Source organism: Kogia breviceps, chromosome 18, assembly GCF_026419965.1.
Source record: "Kogia breviceps isolate mKogBre1 chromosome 18, mKogBre1 haplotype 1, whole genome shotgun sequence".
NCBI lineage: Eukaryota > Metazoa > Chordata > Mammalia > Artiodactyla > Physeteridae > Kogia > Kogia breviceps.
The window spans coordinates 32,630,037-32,648,703 of NC_081327.1; positions in this window are offsets into that span (position 1 = coordinate 32,630,037).

An 18,667-nucleotide genomic window follows, 5' to 3' on the forward strand; every position below is an offset into this window, starting at 1 on the left:
CATCTAGACAGAAAGGAATTTTGTTCCAGTCCCATTCTATGTGGAGGTTGCTTACACGGTCAGTTTAATTTGGGCACCACATTCTTTTTTTTTTTTTTTAAATTTATTTTTAATTTATTTTATTTTTAGCTGTGTTGGGTCTCCGTTGCTGCATGCGGGCTTTCTCTAGTTGTGGCTAGCGGGAGGCTACTCTTTGTTGCGGTGTGTGGGCTTCTCATTACGGTGGCTTCTCTTGCTGCGGAGCACGAGCTCTAGACGCGTGGGCTTCAGTAGTCGTGGCATGGGGGCTCAGTAGTTGTGGCTCCCAGGCTCTAGAGTGCAGGCTCAGTAGTTGTGGTGCACTGGCTTAGTTGCTCCGTGGCATGCGGGATCTTCCCAGATCAGGGCTCGAACCCGTGTCCCCCGCATTGGCAGGCGGATTCTTAAGTACTGCGCCACCAGGGAAGCCCTGGGCACCGCATTCTAATAAATAAAATGTTGGTTGCAATTCTCACTAATGACATTGTTATCATTAGTGACTTGAAGACTCTTTTTAACCAATGAATTATAATTATGATATCTTACTTTGGGTGCAGCCACACCTCCTCCTGCCACTTAAAGCTGACCCTAAGACGAGGAGTTGATATGGGGAATTTATTTGGAAGGTGATCACAGAAAACAGAAGAGTAGAAAGTAGAGAGAGAGAGACAAGAAAGGAAGAAAAATAATAAAGTATGTGATAATGAGCTGATTACTGCTTAGAATTGTCCCACTGAAAGACAGAGAAGTTGGGACGTTTATCCATGGACTTTTACCCTCCATAGTGTGGGGACTGCATTGGGGGTAGACTCGCCCACATTTCTGGGTTGCACCTGCATGTGGCTAAGCCATCTTCTCCAGCTTTAGAGAAAGCAGTACAGAGAGGCACCATGGGATATTGGCAAAGATGCATGGAACTGTCTACTATACAAGTGCTGAAATTAGGTGGAGTGAGGGAGCGAAACGGTTCATTACAAGTATCTGCTACAGACGACAAGAAGTCTTACCTAAGAATAATGGCCAAAATGATGAAATAAATTGTATATGCTTTACTAATTATTTATATATTTATATATGATTTTTTGCTATGTTTTGAGAGATTACATTCATAACAAGTGGTATTCACTTTCAGGTTGGTATTTGTGCCAACCTTGTGTCCTAAAAAATTGGCAAAATGCCAATTTCTGGCACATTTTGAAAAAACCATAAAAGCGAACTAAAACCTTAGTTTTAAAGCTTATTAATGAATTAATTTTACTAGAAGGTCAGATCATGGGATGGGAAGAGGTGGGTATAAGACTAGAATGACACATTTAATATAATGGCGTCCAGAATTTTGGATTTAAAAATCATCTTACTTCTCATTTCAGAAAATTTAAAAAAAGACCTACATAAAAAAAATGAAGAAGAAGGAAACTGTATCAACCGTAACCTCCCATCTAGAAGTAATCATTGTTACTGTATTGGTGTAGTTCTTCCCAGTCAATAAATGCCAGTTCCCTACTGAGTGGCAGGTAAGGAAACATATTTATTGAATGCCTTTTATTTGCTGGACATCGATTTGAACATTCTACACACCTTCCCTAATCCATTAGCCCTTGCACTGTTTGTTTTTAGGAAGCCACCATCCCAGCTCCAGAGGTCAGCCTATGTGTGTTGGGTACTGTCCAGAGCCTGTCTCCAGTCATGGAGAGAATGCTTTGCCTTCCACAGCCCCCAAGTGAGTGAGTCAGAAAGGTTAAGGGCAGCCTGGGAAATGCTGAGAAGTGTTTTTTCTAATGGAAATGAAAATGGAATAGAGAGAGGCAGAGGAATGGGGAAAATGTATTAGACTAAAGCAAGGGAAAAGAAATTTCCTTAAATTTATTTTCCTCCCAGCACTATGTTATGTCTGTTTTTAGGTCTGCTTGTTCAAATGACTAGGCAGATTTTCCCAATTAAACCATCATTTACAGCCCTGCTCATCCTAAACGTGTAAATAAGCTTCCTTTGGGTTTGTCTGACAGGCATTTACTTTGCATCATCATTCGTGTTTTGACAACATTACTGGAGATGAAAACAATTCTGCCATACTCCCAACTCCTTCGAAATGCCTTTTTCCTCCTTTTATCTTTGATTCATTGGTGTAAATAAATAAAACCTGCCCTACCGTGTCTTGCTTCTCCTCCCCCCTTCCCTCTACAATTCAGGATTTTAATTTGAAAATGGTTATTTTTAGCCTTGTTCTCTACTGTGCCTATGCTCTGTCCTCACCATGCTGCTGATTGCTGATAACACAGCTGGCTTGGCGGGGTGGGAGGGTGGCCTGTGCAATCTGCAAACATGACAGATAAGATTGATTGAAAAGTGGGCTGCAGCTGATAGAGACCTCTCTTAGGCCTAGGAAGCAGGAGCTTCCTAAAGGGTTTGCTTTTAGGGGGAGGTTTTTCAACCACACTTCCATGGGGGCCTGTGGTGGGGAGAGGCAGATATTAAAAACTTGTCCTTTCTTGGGTAGTCTTGGGACTCAGGGGTGGGCTGATTTTAGAAAATTAGGGACTGTGTGGGCAAAGAAAGAAAGGGCTATTTTTCAAACTTTGTAGGATAAAAGAGTTAGGAGGTATGCCATATCCAGAGGTTTTCAGTGAAAGTATAAGCAGGCTCCCAATCTGATAACCTGTAGGCCACAAGTGCCCTGTAGGTGTGTTTTGCTTGGCTTTCAGTGTTTTTCTTTAAAAATGTATTATTGTTGTCATTCAATTACATATTTAATATTTAGTTATATATTCAATATTCAATTATATATTCAACATGAAATTGAACAATATATATAATCACATATTCAAATATATATATATTTATATATGTAAACACTTACTATGTGCCAAGAACTGCTCTAAGCTGTTCAGAAATACCATATAATTTACTTTTTATAGCAACCCTATTAGTTAGGTTCCAATATTGTCCTTACTTCACAGATGAGGAAACTGAGGCACGGAGAGGTTAGATAACTTGTACAAGGCCATATACCTTACACGTGATATTAAAACAGTGAGAGATTTTTACATATAAAACTAAAAATCAGTATTTCTGAATATTTGAAACTCCTAGTGACTCTTGGGCTCTCAATCCTTAGGGCAACAAATGTCCTTATTAGATAGGCTATGCATGGCTACTGTTTATTGGAGTCTTCACATATCCCTATTCACTGTAATTGGTCGACTTTTAAAACTTCTGTTATTTTCCTTCTATAAGTAGTTAAGTAAATAACATCTGGGATGGAGTCATAGTTTTCAAATCAGGGAGATGAGGTTTAGCCAAAGGAGGCATTAGAAAATGGCATTGGGGATGGAGGAAGTCCTGAGAAAATGCTTACAGGCCACTGTTCCCAAACTGCCTGTTACCCGCCTGGGTAGTGATTACAGTCACGCATCTGTTTAGCCATATGTAATAGACAACTAAAGCTGAGCTAAAGACTAAGGACACAGCTCTGGGTAAAAACCAGACAGAGCTCTAAGTCTAGAAGGACAGTGCTGGTAATCAGTGACCATACAATCATGCAGTATAAAGAGGCAGGGGGGCATTGAAAGTGGTGATGTCTGGGAGTCAGCTCTGAGGCGGTGCCTTTTGTTCTAAGAGCACGAGTGGAAGTTAGCCAGGAAGGAATAGGTCATCGCTTATGGGTGTGAAGATGATGCCCCGAAAACATATGATCTTTCCTGAGACATTGTTAGGAATCAAGAGCAATCCAGCTGCAAAGGCTTGAGAGAGCAGAACAGGCAGAAGAAATGAATGAAGGACACTCACCAGCTTTGTCTATAAGTTGAAGCGTTGGTCTCCGAGTATCAGTTTTCTTCATTTTAAAAGTGGGGATGAAAAAAGTGCTGACCTCATAGTTTTGTTGCAAGACTTAATTGTGATAATATAGGTAAAGTGCTTACAGAGAACATGACACATTGCATTGCTAATCAATATGGCTATTATGTCATACTAAGGTTTTGTTCTGTGGTCATTGGTGTTAATCATAATAATGAGGTTAATAGTACTTATATTATTGTCATTAGAAACTCCAGTTGGTGCTGTGGGAAGAGAAAACTTATTGTTTCCATAACTGTACCTCATGAAGATCCATATAACAGAGCCATGGATGAAACAGTGTGCAGTGAAGTGACCCTGAGATGGTGGGGCACTGGGAAGGGGCAAATGAAAAGAAAAAGCAGAGTAAACAGAACAATCAGAGAAATCCACTCTAAAGTGCATTTCCATTTTCTTCTTGCTATTAAAATATAGTAAAAATATTTCTCCTTACCCATTACCTTTGTAGTTGATTGGTGAGGATATAAGAGGTAGAATTCAGGCTCAAATAGGTGAGTGATGGTTTCTTTCTCATATCCAAAGCTAGAATCTGAACTTCAAATCCTAATTATAATCTTTTTTTATAGCACTTACGACTCAGATACATAGTATGTTTTTTGTGCAAATAGTCCATCTTGGCATCCCTGTGATGTCCTACAGGAATACAAAGTGAGAGCCTCCCAGTAGCACAGCCCCACCCTCCTGTCAATACATAATCTGGATCTGTTACTCTTCGCCTCTATTAACATCTGACTTCATTGCTCTCAAAAAAGGTTGAGAACAAACGTGCTTCTCCTGGTTATCTGTTCTCTCACCCTCACTTTCTATCAGTTCTTCCCTCCAGGAGACATAAGAGGGCAATGAGCTAAAAAGAAACAAACCAAGCCTTAGACACCTAAAATTTGGTTCAGAGCCTTTTGTTTTTTGCTCTGTCTGAAACTATTGAAAGCTATGGGCTTGATGTTCAAATGTGGGAACTAAGGGGACATTTCTGCCTTTTTCTTTCTCCCTTCTCAGCATTCATTAGTTCTCTTACTAATAACAGCTTCTGGAGACTCCTTTGGGAAATACACCTTCTCCTCTCTCAGACCATTAGCTGACCCCAGCCTCAGCTGCAGGGATGGGCGAGCAACCAGCCCCACCAGTCTTTCATCCTGGAGCCTCGGGGCTTTCTTCAGTGATGGAGACATACCCTAGTCTGTCCAGTCAGAGCTGATATTTGGATGTTTACTGAGGAGATTGGGAGAAATTGTTCTTCTTTGTGCTGGTCTTATAGGTACAAAGATGAAAGACCAGAGCTTCCAGAGGCCACACAAAGAGATTCTGTTTGAGCATGAAACATACACAGAGGAAAGCAGAGCCAAGGCATAGAGAAAGGAAAGAGAGAGAGAGATAGAGGTAGAGTGGGGAGGGGAGAGGCCAGAGGAAAGGGAAGTGGGGGAGGGAGGGAGAGAGAGAGAGAGAGAGAGAGAGAGAGAGAGAGAGAGAGAGAGAGAGAGAAATCTCTAAAATGAACTCTACTACTAGCCGTTTTAGTTATATGATTTAGTAATTTGCCTGTTTTGCTTAAGCCAGTTTGAGTTGACTCTTCCATAATTTGCAACTCTAAGAGTGATGACTAATAAATGTATGTTCACAGCCATCTGGGTCCCAAGCAAAGCAAAACCTTTGAAATTGGTTTGCTAATTCAGAAGGAGGAAGACAAAGAAAGTCCATCTACAAACATCCAAGTAATGGACTGTGCTAACTTGGAATTGGTTGCTGAGCCATTGGATGTGACAAATGGCATGTATGAATTTAAAGGGATGAAGTAAAAGGTTGCAGATCTTGACAAGGACACTTTGTGGCTGCAAAGCCCAGATATGACAACTGAAGTCACACTTCCTGAGGGTGTAGGAAAGATGATCAACTTCAAATTCCGATTCCATCAGGTTGTGTATCCTACTCTTCTTTTCCTGGATTCTTATATGTTATCCATAAAGGTCGTGGTAATTTGTAGGGGTGAGTTTTTAACATTTATTTATGGCTGGGAAATACAAGCACATGGTTTTATCTTTGGCTTGCAGGAGAAGGAGCAGGATGACTGGTAGAAGAACTTAAGCACTTTATCATTATTACTTTTCTGGAATGCTGTGATTTTAGGTGGTTTCATGCAGCACCCTATGAAACTTACATTTACAATGATGTTGCAGGTGGCCAGCAGGTGCTAGATAGTGCAGTTTTGTAGACAATTGCAAGGAGCTTGGAGGAGGCCATTCTACATCCTATCATATATTTTAAGACAGGACTTATGCCACCCCTGATTCTTTCCCTTCCCAAACTAAATAACATCAATTACTCCAAATAATCATCATATGAAGTTATTGCCCCACAATCCTTGAATGCAGGAATCTGTCTTTTTTCAAAGGTGCCTTCCCGGATTTTAGCACACTTCCTAGCACATATTAGGTGCTCAATACATTTTGGGGGTTGGAATTAATTTCCTTGTCATATCAGCGTTGTTTATATTTGTTTTTGCTCACTCTGATTCTCCTTCTGCAGGATGCTATTTTTTAATTTCAAACTCCACTCAATTCTTCCCCATCTCTCTCCATTTCTCATATAAATGAAGGGGGAGAGAGGAGAGGGAGAGTTAGTTAGTTCTGGTTTCTTATGAAAAGGGGAACTCCGTCGTCGTGGTGGCCAGAGTCAATTGATTCCTAATTAAATGAAGCATAGAATTGAGCTGGGATGCATTTGTTCTGATTCAAAAGCCATCTTTCCTTCCTGCCTGATGATTGTGTCTCTTTCAGTGTCAGCACAATGTGGGCAGGGAGGAACTCTCTCTGCTCTGTTCCACTCCACACAGGGATAAAGGGAGATGTAAGCACAGAATGCTTTGTGATGAAGCAGGAGCCACTTGTTAGAGCAAGGGGAGAATCGACAATAATAGGAGACTGCCCAAATGGAAAGGATGGGATCACAGGCAGTCGTTCTTTTAGCAGCAGAAACTTTTCACTCCCCAAGAAGCAGGAAAGAAGCCAGCAGAGGTGATTAAGCCAGTGATCAGGCTGAAGAGCAGTCTGAGATACAGTCAATGTGCAGAAACGACTCAGCAGGCTCGCCAAGCTGGGGCTGAACCTGTGGCTCTGTGAACCAGCCTGAACACTTCATCACTGGAATCTGCCAAGAACCAGGCTGTAATTTATCTGTGGCAGTGGACGCCGATCATCAGATATCCTGTTTATACCCACTCACTCATTCATGCATTCAACAGCTATGGAAGGTGCTCCCTCTCTGTCCCAAACCACTTGCTAGACAGTGGGGATTCATAGGTGGTTAAGATAGTCTCTTTTACTAGAGGAACTCCTAATTGATTTTATTTTATTTTTGGCTGTACCGCGCAGTTTGTGGGATTTCAGTTCCCTGACCAGGGATCGAACGGAGGCCCTTGGCAGTGAAAGCGTGGTGTTCTGACCACTGTACTGCCAGGGAATTCCTGAGGAGCTCCTAGTTTAATGGAGGAAAGTAATAAATGAAATCAGAGTAAACCCTCCATAACTGGTAGCTGTTATTTTCATATTCTGGGGACCCAAGCAAACATTCGTTAGTGATTATTTCATATAACAACTCTGGAAGGTAAATTCTATTTTCCTCTCTGTTTTTAGGTAGAAAGCACTATGATCAACATTATCCCAAAATCAGTGGAAAAGCTGAGTTTGAGCCCATGTGCTTAAGAAGCAAGCACAAAGTACCATAAGAACAGAGGAGTGATTGACTCACCTTTCCTGGGAGCATTCAGAAAAATGTTTCCAAATAAGTACTTTTTGATTTGGGTCTTGAAGTATAACTAAGAGTTCACCTGACAAAGACAAAGGCTGACAGGATGTTATTTCAGCATTTGTAACATATAAGTGGAAATGGCCATAGGAAATATTTTTGGATTCTTTTGTGAAGCCCACTTAAGTAATAGTTGTCATTGAACAGCATATTTTGATAATCTGATTTAGATTTAGTTTTATGGCTTTAAGCAATATAGTTTTGGCTTCAGTGTGATGGTCGCATTTTACTGACTTTAAAAAATTGAAATTGGGGCTTCCCTGGTGGCGCAGTGGTTGAGAATCCGCCTGCCGATGCAGGGGACACGGGTTCGTGGCCCGGTCCGGGAAGATCCCACATGCCGCGGAGCGGCTGGGCCCGTGAGCCATGGCCGCTGAGCCTGTGCGTCCGGAGCCTGTGCTCTGCAATGGGAGAGGCCACAACAGTGAGAGGCCCGCGTACCACTAAAAAAAAAAAAAAAAAAAAAAAAAATTGAGATATAATTGACATATTATCTTAGTTTTAGGCGTATAATAACCTTATGATTCAATATTTGTATACATTGCAAAATGATCATCACAAGTCTAGTTAACATACCTCACCATACATAGTTACAAATATTTTTTTCTTGTGATGAGAATGTTAAAGATCTACTCTCTTAACAGCTTTCAAATATCCAATACAGTATTATTAACTATAGTCACCATGCTGTGCATTACATGCCCGTGTCTTATTTTTATTTTATTTTATTATTATTTTTAAAAATATTTATTTATTTATTTGGCTGCTCCAGGTCTTAGTTGCGGCAGGCAGGTTCCTTAGTTGTGGCATGCGAACTCTTAGTAGTGACATGTATGTGGGATCTAGTTCCCTGATCAGGGATCAAACCCGGGCCCCCAGAATTGGGAGCATGGAGTCTTATCCACTGCACCACCAGAGAAGTCCCCTATTTATTTTATAACTGGAAGTTTGTATCTTTTAACCCCCGTCAGCCATTTCATCCATTCAGGATGGATTTGTGAAGGGCTATGGAATTAACTCTCAGAATCAGGCACAGAATTTAGAGCAAGATCAGAAAAGCCATAATGGAAGGTGAGCCCATAGTGATTGTCATAAGCAAGATTAGGGTGTGAGCACCTGGCCTTTATCATCCATCTGATATGGGGCACGGGGATGTTTCCATTTGACTTAAAAGGGTTGGGTTTCAGAAGACAGACATAGTGTATGAGCCTTTAATTTCATTGGTCCATATGTTCCTGATGTTGCCTTAGTGTTCATTATCTCACTTCCAGCCAAATGGTCTCACAGGCTCTATTCCTGCTCTCTTCAAATCAGTGGTCTTGCCAATAACCAGAATTAAAATTCAAAAAAGCAAAAACATTTCTCATGTCACTCCTTTGCTTAAAAATCCATAGTCTTCAGGATAAAATCCAAAATCACAAGCAGCTCATATTGTTACTGAACCGAACTTGGGTCTGCTCATCCAGCGTTGCAGCAGAGCCAATCTACCGACACCAGATTGTGGTGAAGGAAATACAGCATTTATTGCAGGGCACCAAGCAGGGAGAATGGGCAGCTTATTCTCGAAAGATCCAAACTCCCCAGTAGCTTTCAGGGAGGAGCTTCTAAAGACAGTATGAGGGAGAAGGTCACAGGGTGTGTGATCAGCTTGTACACAATTCTCTGATTGGTTGATGGTGAGGTAACAGGGTAAGGTTTTGAGGATCTCAGTCATCAACCTTCTGGTTCCAGCCGGTCTGGGATCTGCGTGCTGGTGGGCAGCATACAGTTATCTTCTTCCACCTGGTGGGGGTTTTATAGTATCTGCAAAACAACTCATGGATATAGCTTGGAATATTATCTGTAGCCCTTCAGGAGGAACTAAAGTCCCTTGACCTTTTTTTAAATGGCTAAACTATTATTATTTTGTCTTGAATGACTGTTTTCCCTTGTTTTAGCATTTTCTCACTTCTCTGAGTAAATTTGCTCTTTGGAACTTGGGGAAGGCCTAGGAGGCTAAAGCTTTTGGACAAACAAGAGACAGGGGACACTGAGGAGGTCTGTCCCCAGGAAGGCCCTGCAGGGTCCTGCTTGATTTCAGTATAAGACTCTTGTTTGATTCTTTAGTTTTAATTGTTTTGTAACCTATAGCCTTCTCTTCCCTTCACTCCCAGTGCTCTGCGCCAGTCTCTGCATATTCTTGGGATATTGCTCTCCCACACCTCCCTCATCTAGCCAACTCCTCTTTTCTTATGAGTTTGATATTAAACATTCTCTTTTTAGGAAGACCATTCTCTGGTCCCCCTGAAGACTGGGTGAGAGTTGCCCCTTTCTGTGGTTTTACCACGTGGCACACAGTGTCAGACATGACTCTGTGTCTCTCTTCTTTAGGCTTATGAGATCAGCATCTTCGATCATTTCATATGAAGGCTCTCAATGAATACTTGGTGAATGAATGGGTGAATGACAAGATGAGAACTTCATTAGAATTGTGGAAAATTTTGACCAGATTTCTAGAATGCAGTTTTGGTTGTGTGGTTTACACAACAATATATTTGGTTTGAGTTGTGTTGGGGTATAGTTTTTACTTTTCAGTCATCTTCCCCAATGGCACTATTGAGTGAAGAGAGTCTTCACTATGAGAACAAGTTAATATGATAAATTTCTTTTCATATAGAATAGCCCCCATTTAAATTTTTTATTTTGAAATAATTTCAAAATTACAGAAAAGTTTTAAGAAAAATACAAAGAATTTCTGGTATCTTTAACCCAGGTATCCCAAATGTTTACATTTTGTCATATTTGCTTTACTATTCTTTCTGTATATGTTATTTTTTTTTCTGTAACATTTGAAAATAGTCACAACTATGATATCTCTTTAACCCTAAATACTTTAGGGTGTATTTTTTTACAGTATGGTGATCAAAATCAGGAAATTAATATTGATACAATACTATAATCTGTAAGCTGTATTCAAGTCACAGTTATTTTATAAAAAACATTCAGTATTTTAAAGGACATTTGGTTTGTCCTGTGTCCTCATGCTTATCCAAGTGGGACATCTTTGAATCGGGAACTTGGCAGTATGGACTTGAGGCAAGGAGAGATCAGGATTTTTATGTTAGCACACAAGGGACAGGAGTATGTTGAAGTCAGAGTGCTTTCAGGAAACAGATAAAAATAGATAGATGGAGATGGAGAGAGAAAGAGAATGAGAAATGAGAATAGACTTCGGATATCCCTGCATAAGTGAGCACAGGCACTTATCTCTGTTCCCCTCTGTCCAGCTTCTAAAGTCCCCATTCCTTGGACTCTGAGAAAGATATGCCACATGCTAGACTGTGCTCTTTTTGGTGAATGAGCCAATGTGCTTTTCTAGTAAATATGGTTTAGACACATACACGCACATAGACATGCCTCCTAGCTGACCTTTAAAAGACTGTTCTCTTTTAGAAACTAAGTAAGCCTTTGCTTTCTCCTGTTATACCAGTTTGCCTTTTCAAATAATTCGCCCTTCCATACCTCTTTCTATTTTACTCCTCACGCCCCTAATAGATGACTAAATATGAATACACATACCAGTCCGTCCAAACACAAACTGATACTCTTTTCACAGTATATGTATACATATAAAAAAGCAGATTGAAAACACCTAATGAACAGAATCTGTTTCTTCCCACCAGTTTTTAGGAATGGCTGAAATTTAGCTATCCAGGGCCACCATGTCAGGGGCTGCTGGGACGTGGTGGTTCTTCAGTTCTCATTTTCCATTGCAGTGATCATGCCATCTGCCTCTTGTCCTTTGTTCTTATCAGACACACCACCACAGACCACCTGGATACGGGAAGCAGGCAGCACTGTCTAGTTAGACTCAGACATCCCTGGGAGTTGCACCCACCCATTCTTTGCTATAAATTGAAGCTTCTTCTCTTGGCATGATTAGCCCTAGACCTGGAATACAAGAACAGCACATTGAGAAATATGGGAAAGAAGGCCAAATTTGTGTCTTTGTCCAGAGAGTAATCATTTGTCTATGCATTCTACAATTATCACCATTCTCAGCTATGTGGTCTTGATCTGTTTAGGAACAGAGCACACTTGGTTACAATCTACATCTCAATGTAAATCTAGCTTCTCAAAAACTATGCGGATTTGACAGCCAAAGTAGTAATTGAGTCAGAATTAATGTTTTGCTGTTTGATAAACATATTCTCTGGCTCCATGATTACATCTCTGGTTCAGGGGATATTATTGCTTGGCACTAATTTAATCAGATAATTTTTTGGCTTGAAAAGATCCTAAAGATGGCATACGCCAGTCTCTTCTTGATCTTCCCATGAATATACCTCAGTTTACTCATTTGTGCACCAGCCCCACCCCCAGGACCTGCCAGATTTCACGTGGCAGAGAGAGTGTGGCTCTTGCTCCTGAACCTCTGGAGGAATTTGGTATTCAGTGGGAGGTGTCCACTTTATCCTGCTAATAGGAATGATTATTTTCCATGACCTTCAAAACAGATTCTAAATAGAAGATGTCCTTTGGTGAGTTAGGGGCAGAGAGTGTGTACCAAGACAGAGAGTGGAAATGGCTTGGGAAGTGGACCCAGAGCCCTGATCTTGAGTAGTTCTCTACTTAGTTTGACTGTGAGGTCATTGCTTGAATGACCTAGAGATGCTGAAATTCTTTATTCTGGGACTCAGACCACAGGGAGAGTTTTTATTGTAACTCTTCTGGTAATGAAAATGAAATATTAAGAGCTCTTCATTACAGGCCTTAGGGAAATACGCAAATATATTACAACTTTCTAAAATATGTCCTGATTAAATATCCCACTTCTCCACCTCCATAATCGGGAGATAATAGACCAGCTGATTGCACTAAATGGATTCCAGCAAGCCTTACTGTCTTGATCCATCAGGAGGGAATACTGATTTCTCCACTGTGTCATCTTCATCTACAAAGGATAACTTATTCCCACTATTCGGTGTAAATTTCTTTAAAGAAAGAAGAAAAAAACCTAATACTCAAAGCTCTATTTCTGTTTTATGTATGAATATTTTAGATACAGATATAGATATATATAGATATAGCTGTAGATATGCATAGACCCATAATGTTGAAAGTGTTTTTCTGGTTAGGGAGATCAAGGAATTTTTTTTCCATCCTTTATAATGCATTTCTTTTTTTCTTTTGCTTGTGGTTTATTTTATTTTATTTAAATTTAATTTTTATTTTATATTAGAATATAGTTGATTTACAGTGTTGTGCTAGTTTCAGGTATACAGCAAAGTGATTCAGTTATACATATATCCATTCTTTTTTTTTTTTTTTTTTTTTTTTTTTGCGGTATGCGGGCCTCTCACTGTTGTGGCCTCTCCCGTTGCGGAGCACAGGCTCCGGACGTGCAGGCCTAGCGGCCATGGCTCACGGGCTTAGTTGCTCCGCGGCATGTGGGATCTTCCCGGACCAGGGCACGAACCCGTGTCCCCTGCATCGGCAGGCGGATTCTCAACCACTGCGCCACCAGGGAAGCCCCCATATATCCATTCTTTTTTCAGATTCTTTTCCCATGTAAGTTATTACAGAATATTGAGTAGAGTTCTCTGTGCTCTACAGTAGGTCCTTATTGATTACCTATTTTATATATAGTAGTGTCTATATGTTAATTCCAAACTCCTAATTTACGTTGTGGTTTCTTTTAAACTCCTAGAAGCCTCCTATAACCAAATGCCTGGGTAAAAGAGTTCAGTTAAATTAGACAAATAAGGATGGAGAGCTTACTCTATGCCAGACGCTGTGCTGAGATCTGGGTATATAAGGATGAATGATTTATAGATGCTTAGTGTCAAGTAGTAGGACTATTATTTTTTTGTGTGTAAATCTTGTTTCATGCAATAAGAGTAAAAATATCGATGAGGTTTTGGAGATAGAAAAATTACCTTTATTTGGAACAAGCAAGGAAAGGTCTCAGAATAATCTGGATGGGGTTTTGGGGATCATTATCCAGCGTTTTGAAGTTTACCATCCAGCAGTAGTGAAGGCGGTCATTCCAGATAGTGGGAACAGCATGTGCAAAGGAAGGAAAGCTTTTTTAAAGGATTGCATGATGTGTAGGGGCAAGAGAAGTACATTAGGATTGCTGGAGTATAAAGGAGTGGGACAGCCGGGGGGCAAAAAGATCGATATGTCTCAGATCATGTAAATTCATGATGAGTGGTCAAAGAACTTGACCTTTATCTTTTAAAAAATGGGGAATGTATGAAGGGGGGCTAGAAAGAAAGGCACCTAGTTACTTTCAAGACCTTAGTTTCACTCCTGTCCAGAGGTTTGCTACTGAGCCACAGGAATACGGGTGATCATACCTCAGAAGATATCTGCCAGCATTCATTAAGACCAAAGCTTAATCTCAACTGACAACATCAGTGTCAAAAGCAGAGCTTGGAGCTGGCAGTATTTCAGCAGAAGAGTCTTTGGAGCTTCCATGAACTGGTTCAATAAACAATCTTGCTGTGAAACACAGAGCTTGGTATTTAGAAGGGTTTTAGCTGGCACATCCACAAAGTCGCAGCGTCCTGTCCACTGACTAATTCCACTGTGAAATGTTGAAATACAGCTCTTAGCTCCAAGAAAGCATGCAGTCCTCCATTTGCATGCAAATCGCTGCCATTCATGTGTGAACTACAGCAGGTAACAGCTCTGCCAGATGGAATAATTTGGGGTAGGGCCATCCTCCTTGCTAAAGGCCACAGGTATCCACACATGCTGCAGTGTACCTCGTTCCTTTTTCCACATCACCCCCTGGGGAATAATCATCTTAATAATGGGCATCAAGGAAAGGAAACTCCCTTTCACCCTGTCATCTAGTAAACAAAATGGTACTAATTAGTGTAATACTGAGCTAATGCAGTATTTGATGCAATTAGAAAATTGAGTCATAGATATTGAGAGAGATAACAGGGGACATGGTAGATTGATAGATAAGGAAAACTCCCTTGGATTTCGAAAGCGTACAGAGTGCAGTTTTCAAAGGAAAACCGTTGTGGTCTCAACCCCTGAAGTTATTAGGGGTGTGTGTCTTTGAGATCAGAGTGCTTGGGTTTTAATCACAACTCTACCTCTTACTGGCCAGGAGACTCTGAGTAAGTGACTTAAACTTCCTAAGTGTCAACTTGCTCATCTGTAAAGTGAAGATAATAGTAGATGATTCATTTTATTCATTTATTTATTTATTTGGCTGCTCCACATTCCCAACCTGGGATTGAACCCACACCCCCTGCCGTGGGAGCGTGGAGTCTTTACCACTGGACTACCAGGGAAGTCCTGTAGGTGATTAATTGTAATCCTCTCATGGTCATATGAAGTAGATCTGATTTAAGTAGTTTAACAAATTTCCTTATATATAGTAAAGCTTAATAATAATAATTATTATTACTATTAATAAAATAACATAGAAGCTGGTTGAATTATATGTATTTATCCATGTAGTTGCTAATGCTGCTCTGTGAACACTGATTCACAGATCTGATTTCCCCAATAAACAGGAAGCTCCTAAGGACAGAAACCATGTCTTCTCTCCTTATTGTCAGCAGTTTGCTCAGCAGCCTAACACTTAGCAGGTGTTCAACAAATAACTGTTAAATGCACAGGTTTTTTTTTTTTTTTTTTTTAATCTTTAGTAGTATTTGTTGTATTCTTTCTTTCTCCACCTTCTTCATACCGTCTCTTCTGTCATCATCATCATCGTCACCATCACCTTTTGTCCTCTCTATTTCCAATGACAAAGAAATAAAATGTGTCCCAGCAGGATTCATGCAGATGACATGAAAGCAGTATCACAGATATTCAAATGTCCTGTAGGGACACCTACCAGCTTGTGGATCTTTGATATTTTTCGTTTGAATCTCCAGACCTACTCTTTACCCTTTCCCAACTCTATGGAGTAATCCTCTGGACTTCATTAATCAGTTTGTTTATTTTCTAGCTTCCTGTTGGATTAAGCCAATGAGGACCTAGGAGGGTAAGAGGACAGTGAGGGCAGATTTTTCTCTGTTGCCTTTGTTCTTTTCTCTGTGTCAAGTGCTTGTCTGCGTGCACATATTTTAGGGCATGACACGTTCTAGGAAGTGTGGGCAGTACAGTATGGCTGGCCTGTAGTGAGTATTATTGGAGAAGTGACTGAAAGAGGTTGGAATGGGAGATTAGTTGTGCAGAAGCTTGAATGTATATTAAGGAGTTAGGACTAGACTTGGTCCGTGTTTTTCAGCCTCTCTTTTTTTCTTTCATTGAAACTCTTTATTGAAAAATTCTTATTCAAAAGACAAATGTGTAACAAAGAAAGAGGTTCACCTTCAGTGGAAGCCAGGGAGATGGCCAGGAGTCCTGCCTACTTTTCCTACTCCACCAGTCGCTTCTTTTTCAAAGGCAGCTGCACATCTACAAACTCCCTAGGATTTCAAAAAGCACAGTTGGGGCTTCCCTGGTGGCGCAGTGGTTGGGAGTCTGCCTGCCGATGCAGGGGACACGGGTTCGTGCCCCGGTCCGGGAAGATCCCACATGCCGCGGAGCAGTTGGGCCTGTGAGCCATGGCCGCTGAGCCTGCGCGTCCGGAGCCTGTGCTCCGCAACGGGAGAGACCACAGCAGTGAGAGGCCCGCATACCGCAAAAAAAAAAAAAAAAAAAAAGCACAGTTGGAAAACCTGCTCAAAGTTAATAGGAAATCAACAGATCTATGTTTAAGAAAGAGCACTTACCAGCTCTATGGAGAGAGGAAGACCACATAGTCGATTGCTGTCATGGAAGGGAGAGGTGATGAGGGCTCAAATTAAAGTTGTGATGGTGAAAGTGAGGAAGAGGGACGGATGCACAGCCAGGTCCGAGGTAGAGTCGTATGACGTTGTGATTTCTTAAACAGAGGGAGTGAGGGATGTGGGAGTATCACGATTGTCTGGGGTGTTCTAGTCAGCTTAGATTGATCAGGAAACTCTGGGCAACACCAGGAAACAAACATGAGAGAACTATATTCCCCTTGTTCCAGAGCATGGGGCCGTCATGCTGAAAATGTAGAGGGCAATCCTCAAGAAAGAAGAAAGGCTCTCAGAAAGAGAAAGGGATGGTGAATGAGTGTCTAGAATAGAACACAGTCCCATTATTCCACTAACCAAACATAAACTCCCCAAATTAAGGACTCCCGATGAAGAGCTCTAAAATCTTCATGGTTTGGAAAGGATATAGAGGACCCTCCATAATATTGTAGACTTGCGATGGGTGTGAGATGATTGTGGGGAAGGACAGGCAAAATTTGAAACATGAAAGAGGTCAATGAAGAATGCATGAAAAAGATATGAGTTCCCCAAACTGATACACAGACTCTGGAATTTGCCAAAGCCCATTTTCAGATGATATACATCATCTGAAAATGATTCAGGAATTAATGGATAGTAGATACTTAAAGAGACTTAGTGAAGGAACAAAACATGTCTCATGTCACCATCATCCACTCTTCTGAACACACCAATCATACATGTGTTGCTTGTATTACTTGACAGCATAGGCAGCTAACTTATACACCCTTCCTTCCGAAAGTCTCAGCAGCCTGTTCCCTCCACTAGTGGGCATTCCTCTCATCTAATATGTCAGTAAAATCTATAGGCTCTACCTTCCAAATGTCTTCTGAGTCTATAGGCTTGTTTCTGTCCCTCCTGTTACCGTTATCATCTTTCCCTGGTTTAGTAAAATGGCTTCCTTATTTCCACTCTTGTGTTTTTACCTCCACCCTGCACCCAACAAAATCCATTTTTCAAAGAGCACCCAGAGTGAGCTTTGAGAAATGCAAGTCGGGTCCTGTTACTCCCTTTCTCAACACCTTCATTGCTTTCCCATACTTTTCCCGAACCTTCAAGTCTCCTTGCAGTTTGGCCCCTGCCTATTTTTTTTTTTTTTTTTGTGGCACGCGGGCCTCTCATCGCTGTGGCCTCTCCCGTTGCGGAGCACTGGCTCCGGACGCGCAGGCTCAGCGGCCATGGCTCACGGGCCCAGCCGCTCCGCGGCACGTGGGATCTTCCCGGACCGGGGCACGAACCCGTGTCCCCTGCATCAGCAGGCGGACTCCCAACCACTGCGCCACCAGGGAAGCCCCCCTGCCTAGTTTTTAACCTTAACTCCTATCATGTTTGCCACCTCCACCCAAGAATACCTACAAGTCCCTGGTTACTCCATCCTGACTACATTGCCTTTCCTGTTGCTCCTGAAATATGCAGGAGCAAGGCCTTTTTCCTCTGTCTGGAATGTGATTTTCCTAAATCGAGCTTTGTCCTTCACTTTTTTTAGGTCTTTTTTCAAATGTATATACTAAGAGGCTTTCTTTGACCACCTAACAAATAGTCTTGTCCCCTGTTCCCATTCCCAAGCCACCCCTTAATCCTTTCATGTTTCCTCATACACTTTTGTACCCTAGAAGTTGTATTTTATTTGCCATCATGTATCTCTTCAAAATATAAGTCTTTGAGGCTGGGAACATTAGTTTTTATTGGCCATTGTTAAATCACGAAGACCTCATACAGTGCCTGGCATGTGGTTGACAATATATGTTTTTCTGATGGTATTTTTTCTTTTTTTAAATTGAACTATAGTTGACATACAATATTTTAAAAAATTTTATTGAAGTATAGTTAATTTACAATGTTGTTTTAATTTCTTCTGTACAGCAAAGTGATTCAGTTATACATCTATATATGTATATACATTCTTTTTAAAATATTCTTTTCCATTATGGTTTATCACAGGATATTGGATATAGTTCCCTGTGCTATACAGTAGGACCTTGTTGTTTATCCATCTTATGTATAATAGTTTGCATCTGCTAATCCCAAACTCCCAGTCCATCCCTGACCCTCCCACACCTCTCTTGGCAACCACAAGTCTGTTGTTCTCTATGTCTGTGAGTCTCTTTCATAGATATGTTCATTTGTGTGGGACATACAATATTGTATTTGTTTCAGGCATACAACATAGTGATTCG